This window comes from Corvus cornix, chromosome 3 (assembly GCF_000738735.6).
Source record: "Corvus cornix cornix isolate S_Up_H32 chromosome 3, ASM73873v5, whole genome shotgun sequence".
Classification (NCBI taxonomy): Eukaryota; Metazoa; Chordata; class Aves; order Passeriformes; family Corvidae; genus Corvus; species Corvus cornix.
This window is the reverse complement of record NC_047056.1, coordinates 16,857,650-16,865,706: the sequence shown is the minus strand read 5'-3', so window position 1 is coordinate 16,865,706 and position 8,057 is coordinate 16,857,650.

The following is an 8,057-nucleotide window of genomic DNA, read 5'->3' as shown; positions in this document are numbered from 1 at the left end:
TTTTAAAAAAGTATTTAATGGATTAATTGCTGCTTATAGCATTGAATATGTCCCTGTCTTGATACTGAAGGAAAGCCTCAGTAGTCTTCTCTGTTCATGGTTAACTCCTTGGGGGTTTTTTAAAGTACTGAGAGCAGTAAATAAATACTTCTCTACAGCCCTTTTGATAATATGTGTGTCTTAACAAAGGTAACTTTGTTTCTGAAAGTTCTCTGTCTAATGGGGTGGAATTAAAAATGAATAGTTATGTCATAGCTGTTTGAAAGATCTGAGAAACTGGTAAGATGCAGCCTGATCTAAGGAGCATTGGGCTCAATGAGGAAGGGAAATTATGAAAAATGCAGGATTAATGATCATCTATTCCTACATTTCATCAGTTAAAGCTTCAGTGTGTGCCTGGATGCACACGCATTATTCAGAAAAACTCTTCCAAGTACTTCATTCCCATAAAGACATGACAAATGAAGACTATGACAAATATTTACCCTGAGTTTCTCCAGAAACTGGTTTACATTCATTCCATGTTTTCACAGGAAGTCAAAGGCACCCAGCTTTAAATCAGGGCACCCAAAATTTTATTTATTCTTAGATTTCCATTGTTGTCAAGTATTTTCTCAAGTGGAAAACAACGTAGTGGCCTGTAAGTAAGACAACATAAGTCTGGTGTATTTTGTTTCGATGTGAGAATGCCACAGCATCCCACTTGACTATGGATAAGAAAGGGCCTAATCAAACATCACAGCTCCATAATTTTCGAAAGCTCTTCAGGATGGTAAGTCATCTCTTCTAAAGGCAAATTGAGAAGGGATGACCCTGGTCTTTGCTGTTTGCACATTCATTGCACTTTGCTGAGACCATCACTGCCTTCTGTTCTGGAAGAAACTCTAGATTCTTATTTTCAAGACTTGTGCTAGGCAGTGAAAAGTCTCACAATGTATATATTTGAGCGTCATTTAACACCTTAACTGCTCTACACAGAAAGGAAATTCTCAGCCACGGTGTGTAAAAACCCATACATTGCATTTGACTATTAGTGGTACCCTCTTTACCTGTTTTTGTAATGTACTATATTCTCTGCAAAAAACTAGTTAAACGCAAGAAAATGCCCAATATTTTAATAAGGAAATAAAGTGCACAGTCCTAAGTCTGTCTGTTGTGTGTTAACCTTCTGTTAGAAGTAAAGTAAAATGCAGATGAATGACAGGATCCAAATACATTTTTTTTTATTTTCCTGGAGAATACAGCACTAATAAGCAGGTAGAGAAAAACTTCCAGGGTGTACGTTGTGTAGCTGCCATCTGGTAGCTATATAACACAGTTGTGGTGGTCAAGCAGGTAGTGATTAGCCATGATTCAAAATGATGTTTCACAGCAGCCATCCCCAGCAGGGAAGGAAATGTGGCATTCACAATATTCTGCTGGAATTCACACGCTGGGGAGGTGACACACAATTGCTGTGGGCAGGAGGGATTTGGAGCACATGGGAGATTCTATTCTTTTGAAAATTGTCCTTGTCATTCAACCATCTGATGGTTTTGTAGGGTGGTTCAAAGAGTTGTAGACAAAAGCATAAGCTGCCTGATGTTTAATTTTCATTGGGATATTTCTAGAATGCTGAATATATCATTAAACAAAATAATAAAGTAGGACCTTTATTCTACAGTGTCAGAATCAGTCACGGAAAAGTAATAGTCATGCTGGATAGAAGTAAGTACAAATCTTCTTCAAATTTTTCCATTTTGGAATCTGCAGGAGGCCAAGTATTATTAAGAAAATAACAGGAAAAAGTGTAATCTAGAAAAATCACAGATCTGTTAGTATTGCCCCAGTATTTTTATTTTAGAACAATAGGTAAAAGAAAATAAGATGCAAAGATAAATGTAGAATAGAATACAATTCCGCAGTCTAGAAAAACAGGTTTAATGGCCTTGCTTTTTATGTTTTGTTTAGCACAACAGAACTTGCTGATCATCTAATCTGATTGAGAGTGGTTATAGAGTTTAGGATGGAGAATATGGATACTATTAATTTTAATATTATTAATGTTTTGCACTTGTAAACACACAAGCCAATATCCTCTTAGAAAAGGTGAAGTGTTAGTACCATCCTGCACTGCAGATTCATTCAGCATTATGTGGAATTTTGGCTGTTTGTGTTAGAGAACTATTAATACACACTGAAGCAGACAAAGAACAGCAGAATGATCAGAGAAAGGAAAGAATATCATGCGAGAGAGTAAACAAGCTCGGCTTGTTTGGTTTAGCAAAACACAGATGGAAGGAGGGATATGATTGTACTTGATAAATATGTCAAGGGAAATACCAGGCTGGGAGCTATTTAATCTGAGACTGTGTTTGCACACAGAAAATTTTTATAAAGCTGGCTATAAGTACATTTAGGACTGAGATCGTAAAATGCTTTTGAAATATGAGATAGTCCAGTTGCGAAGGACAGGAAGCAATAGATACAAATTGAAATGCAGAAGATTCCATTTAAACAAGAGGAAAAAAACCCCAATATTGTCAGGGTAGGCAGAGAGCATTCCACTCTAACCTCTGTAGAGTAGGACTGGGTAGTTACATGTATTCACCAAAGGAATTCAAGCGTACTCAGGAATAGATCACATGCTCTGAGTGTTTATGCCTATTTATCCCACTAATGGTCTCGATTTTTTTTCAAGTGGCTGCCTTGGTTCAAGACGAGCCAGAAGATTTCAAAACAGCACAACTCCCATCTATGGCAAAGGGACACCTGATACTGAAACCCATTGTCATATCTTTAAAGATTGTCCAGAGCAGGTAATATCTTGATTTGCTATTTCATGGAATTTGAGTTATAAAAATCGTCTTTGTTTGTTTGTTTGTTTTTTAATTAGTAGCATGAAATAAAGGAAAAAATATTTGCTGAAAGACTTTAAGTTTTTATTTGTTGACTATAGCTTTTTACAACTACAGATTGCTGACAACAAGCCTCCATTTTAGGAGAAGGATCAGAGCAAGGAATCTTCTCATCTTGCTCCATTATTACTGTTCCAGAGGTAACACTGTAGACCTTAAAACAAAGAAAAAGAAATCACTACAATGACTTTCTGAAGAAGATCAATGTTTATCTTACAAAAACTGAGGCTGTTGAAAAGGCACTAATTTTGTCAATCCATCTAAATTTTACAAAACTTTCCTTCTAGTATATCAAGAAGAAAACGGTGCTGTTCATTCATTTATGCACATGAACAGATGAAGAGTTTGCATGTGTGTGTGTATATATATACACATTAAAAAGTAAACTTTATATATAAGCAGTAATTTTTAAAGATGTAAATGTCTTCTTTTTTCATTAAAAAGTTATTTTGTCTTTGGTCATCAAAAAGAGTAATAAACCCATCCTTGTGACTTAGAGTCACAAAGCGACACACCATGCAGCACACTGAGCTTCCATTTCAGATTATTTTACCAATACTCCAGACTCTTGTGTGGTCAGGCAGATCAAGTGGATTATGCATTCACAGTTTTGCCCAGAGCAGAAAACAATCCTGCGCAAAAGGAGACAAATGCATACGAGAAATCTGGAAAAGATGCAATATACAGCTTTTTCTTTTCATTTTTTCCTCCTGCCATTGGCATCTTTTGTTTGAGGACTACAATCCTGTGAATGTTTGCCACAAATCCTGCTGATCATGTTTTCTTCCCCAGCAGTAGCTACTCATAACTTAATTTCTTCTGCCCTGGCTACAACTAGGTATCATTTTTTTCCTATAAAACACTGCTTATTTTATTTCTAGTTATCTAAACTGGGCTGTGCAGTGTGGAGTGAAACACCTATCTTCTACTCCCACCTTCTTTTCCTGTACAGCAGTAATTTTTTAGTTCATTCAGTTGATGTTTTTTGGACGTAGTCATAGGTTCAGTATTTGCTTCCCTGTAAGCCTGGTAATAGGTAGATGATGTGAAGGCATTTTTTTCCAAAGGACCAAGACTTAAGACAAAATTTTTATTTTCATGAGTAATCTTGATGACTTCAGTATCAGTTGGGATACTTGGGAGAAAAATTCTGCAGAATCAGATCCAGTTGTTTTGGGGGTTTTTTTGTGGTGGGTTTTTTGTTGTTTGTTTGGGATTTTTGGGGTTTCTTTTGTTGTTCTAGAGATACCTTACTTGTGAGAATGTGACTACACTGATAATTTACAAAGGGTTTTATTTTTTATATTATGCTTTTTGCCATGCTCACTGAATTAAGAAACTCTGTGTAGCAACTCTGCATTCTAATTTCTGATTTAGATGGGCTCTATTTATTGCTCAGTTTACTTCATTCTAGGTCAACAGCTTTAATTAGAGTATTTTTAGCAGATCATGAAATACAAGTGCACACAGACATGGAAATACATTAACCAGTACAATCCCAGCACTAAGTGCTGCACCTCTTTCTTCCTCTAAAAGCAGAAACAGCTGTTTTTTGTAAACATCACTAACTGTTTGTCATCTTTTCTTGCACTCACACTACCATTTCTCCCTGTCATAGCTTTGGTTTTATTCTACTTTTATTTCCCCTGTAAAGGCATATTTCTTACTAGTAAAACTTAATGAAAATTAGTCTTCAAAAGCCATGTTTCTGCTCAAAAATTTGTAACTATAATAGAAAGCTGAACTGAACAAAAGGCCTTTTCTAAAGTATTATGTTCCTTCAATATTTACCATGGACTAGAGCTGAATTAAGGTGCTTATGTTTCTAAATCAAATCAAACATTAGGGTGGGATGTGGGAATTATAATTTTGGCATGAAAAACTAGAACAACTGGATTTGATTAACTAATGTGATGGAGTTTTTTTTTTGGTTACCAGACTTGGCCACTTAAGACATGCATAGAAGGTCATATGCATGGGCTGGGGAAAAAAGAAAAAATCATTTCAGTTCAACAATAGGAACTGTGGTACTTGAATAGACCCTGGGCTGGAGAGTGAAATTTTTTATACTTATGCATCCATGATTATTTTTCAAGTGGAGGCCATTGTCTGCTAGTCCAAGGCTCTGATAAATCTTCAGTTCCTGTGCTGATAGTGTTGCTGGCAGGACTATCTTGAACAAAATCCAGGCTGTTTGCACAATGACATTTTTGTAAGGAATCAGGATTACCATGCACAGCTCAGGTTTTTCTGGTACTCAGGTCTAGTTGCACCCACACTCTGCCATCCATAGAACCCATCAAGTCATGTGGCAAAGCAGGACAGCAATTCCCATACCCATGACCTGGGAGATGTTCTGCAGGTAATGTTTTGTACCAGGCTGGAAGTCTGTTTGAAGGGGCTTAGGAGAAAGGTTAAGGGTGGAGGACCAAACTACCCACTTGCTCTCCAGCAGCAGTTAACATGATCTTTATAGCATTTCTATAGGCAAATTAGATATACATTCTGGCCACTGCCAATGTAATACGATTCTGCATGACAAAGTTGATTAAAAGTTATAAATTTACTTCTCTCAGGCTTCATTTTTCCCGTGCTTTTTAGTTATTTACAGAAGCCTGGATGTAATTACCCATTTGGCAGCTCTCGCTTGTCAGTCATTGCTGATTCATAAGCCTGTCAACAATATATTTACACACCAGATCATCTGTGAGGACTTTGCCTGCACAGGCCAGGCACTGAATTTGGGTTTTCAAGGGTTATTCCACCAGAATCTGAACTATCCTCATGGTTCCTGTGCCAGTCCTGTCTCCTTGCTGTACACAGAGCAGTAGATTTTAGGCTGCACTTCTCTTGTGCCCAAAATGACTTGCACGCCTTTCCACTCCAGAAATCAGCCAGCTGTGCTTCTTTTGGCATTAGTTTGCCATTCAGGAATATGTCAGTGCTGATTTGTAGCCTGTTTGGGGGGGTATCTACAGGCAGTGTGGAAACGTGCTGGTTTCAGCTTGGAGGCATTTAGCTGCCTTTTGTTTCCCGTGGTTTGATAGACTTTACTTATTGGGGGGCCTGCTTCCCTGCAAATCCCAGCAAAAAGGGTGTAAATTACAAACACACCAGAACGCAGGAGACATTTTTTCATATTTTTACTACTAAGTAAAAGGTAGAAAATTTTTCTGAGAGCCAATTATTGGCACACTGAAGTTTCCCTCCTCAGCATATTTGTCTCCTTGGTTGCACTTCCCTGCTGCAGCTCTCTTGTGCAGCTCTGTGACTCTCTGCCACTGATCAGCCCTGCTGTGTGTATTTTGTCCTTCCCAGGTAATTAAACACTGTCCCAGATAAACAAGGAACACTGCTGAGGCCTACATCTAGGCTGAAAAATGTAACTGTTTTACCTATTGTTATGAGGATTGTTCCTTATTGCCTTTTAACAGATCTAACTTCAAAGTATCTGGAAAATATTAACTACTGAGTATTTTTGCATTTGTAGGAGTGTAGTTTTACAAATGATATTTTAAATGATAACTTATTGCTGGCCATTTTACTAGTAGGGTGGGAGTTGAGAGGTGTTAAACATTTACTCTTCTTAGATTTATGTTTAAATATATGACCTTTTGTTCCAAAATTATTTTTCAGGATTTTTTACAGTTATTTTTTTGTCAATAAAATAATTAAAAATCATATATATATGCATATGTATATGTATCTATCTATATATAGATATACATACATATATAGATATAGGAATAAAACTAGAATGACTTTGATTGGGCAAAGGAGAAATGTTTGTCCAGAAGTTACATGCAACTTATTCTGAAATCAGGAAAATTCCAAATATCATTTTCTATATTTGATTAATTATTAGCTCAATTTTCCTTAGAAGTCACAGAAACTGAAGAAGAAATGCCAGAATCTCACAGAGAAAGGTATTTTACCTTTAATTCTAGACAGAATGCAGACAGAAAATGCTGAAAACCTTGGTAGGATATAATTTATTTATTTTTCTCTTTTTGTAATTAAATGTGGCTAACTTCCAAAACAGATTCTTTATTATTATTATTATTATTATGATTATTAATGTTACAGGCCAAAGAGCATCTGAAACCTCAAGTTCATATCTCTCTAGAAAAAGGACACCCTCAGAGACATCATGCAAACCACATGACAGAGGTAATTTTTAGCATAAATATTAAAATAGTAGGTATTACCTCAGAGCTGTAGTAGTGGGAGTTTAATTCTACACGGTATCTGAAAACAAACATCACTTGGAAACCAAGACCATTACCTCAGAGGATGCTGAAGCTTCCTGTAGAAGACTGTTTCATCTCTTTATTGTATTGTTTAGCAGTAGTGGATGTACCAGCATTAATTTTGATTAATGTTGCCAAGGTTAGCACTCCACTGATATGAATGAAGAAATTCAGGTTCATGCTGAGTCCTCCAGATATGACAGGACTAATGGGTTATAGATATAAAGGTTGCAGAAAAATGAAGGGCTGGATGGACTGACTCAAAATCTCAGCAGTTGTGCTTTTCTGCCACATGCCCCTCAGCAAATTTTTTGCAGGACATCTGGGCTGTATCACACTGCTTTTCTAATGCTGGAGGAGTAACTGACAGGGGATTAAGATTTTCTTCCCACTGGAAAATTCTCCATTACTGCAGCAGGTCATAATTAAGTCAAAATGGCATTCTTATTCTCTCTCCAGGAAGAAGCTGATACCCTGACTCCTGTGTTCCCTTCTTGCTCAAGTGCTGCTCCAAACCAGCCCCTTATGGCTCTTGGAATGGATGAATTCTGGTCTTTGTGGTGCTGGAGTTCTTTGTTTCCTGTGGCCTGAAATTTAGATAAACTCAGTTTACAAATTGTTGGAAGAATTTGGTGCTGTGAAGTTGTCCAAAATAGTGGCAATAACAATTGAACATGTGCTTGTATTCCAGTGTTATAACTGGGGCAGTGAATTAAACTCATATATGTGGGCAAGAACAGAGCAGACAGTATGATCCTCTCTCTAAATGTGAAATTGATGCAGCTGGTGAGGGGTCAGTAGCTCTGACCGAGGAAGCTGTGACCGGTCCGGAGAGATGGTCCCATGAGGAATCATCTTCCTGAGGCTGCTGGCTGGAGGGCTGTCAGCTCTTTAGTGATTGTCAGCTCGT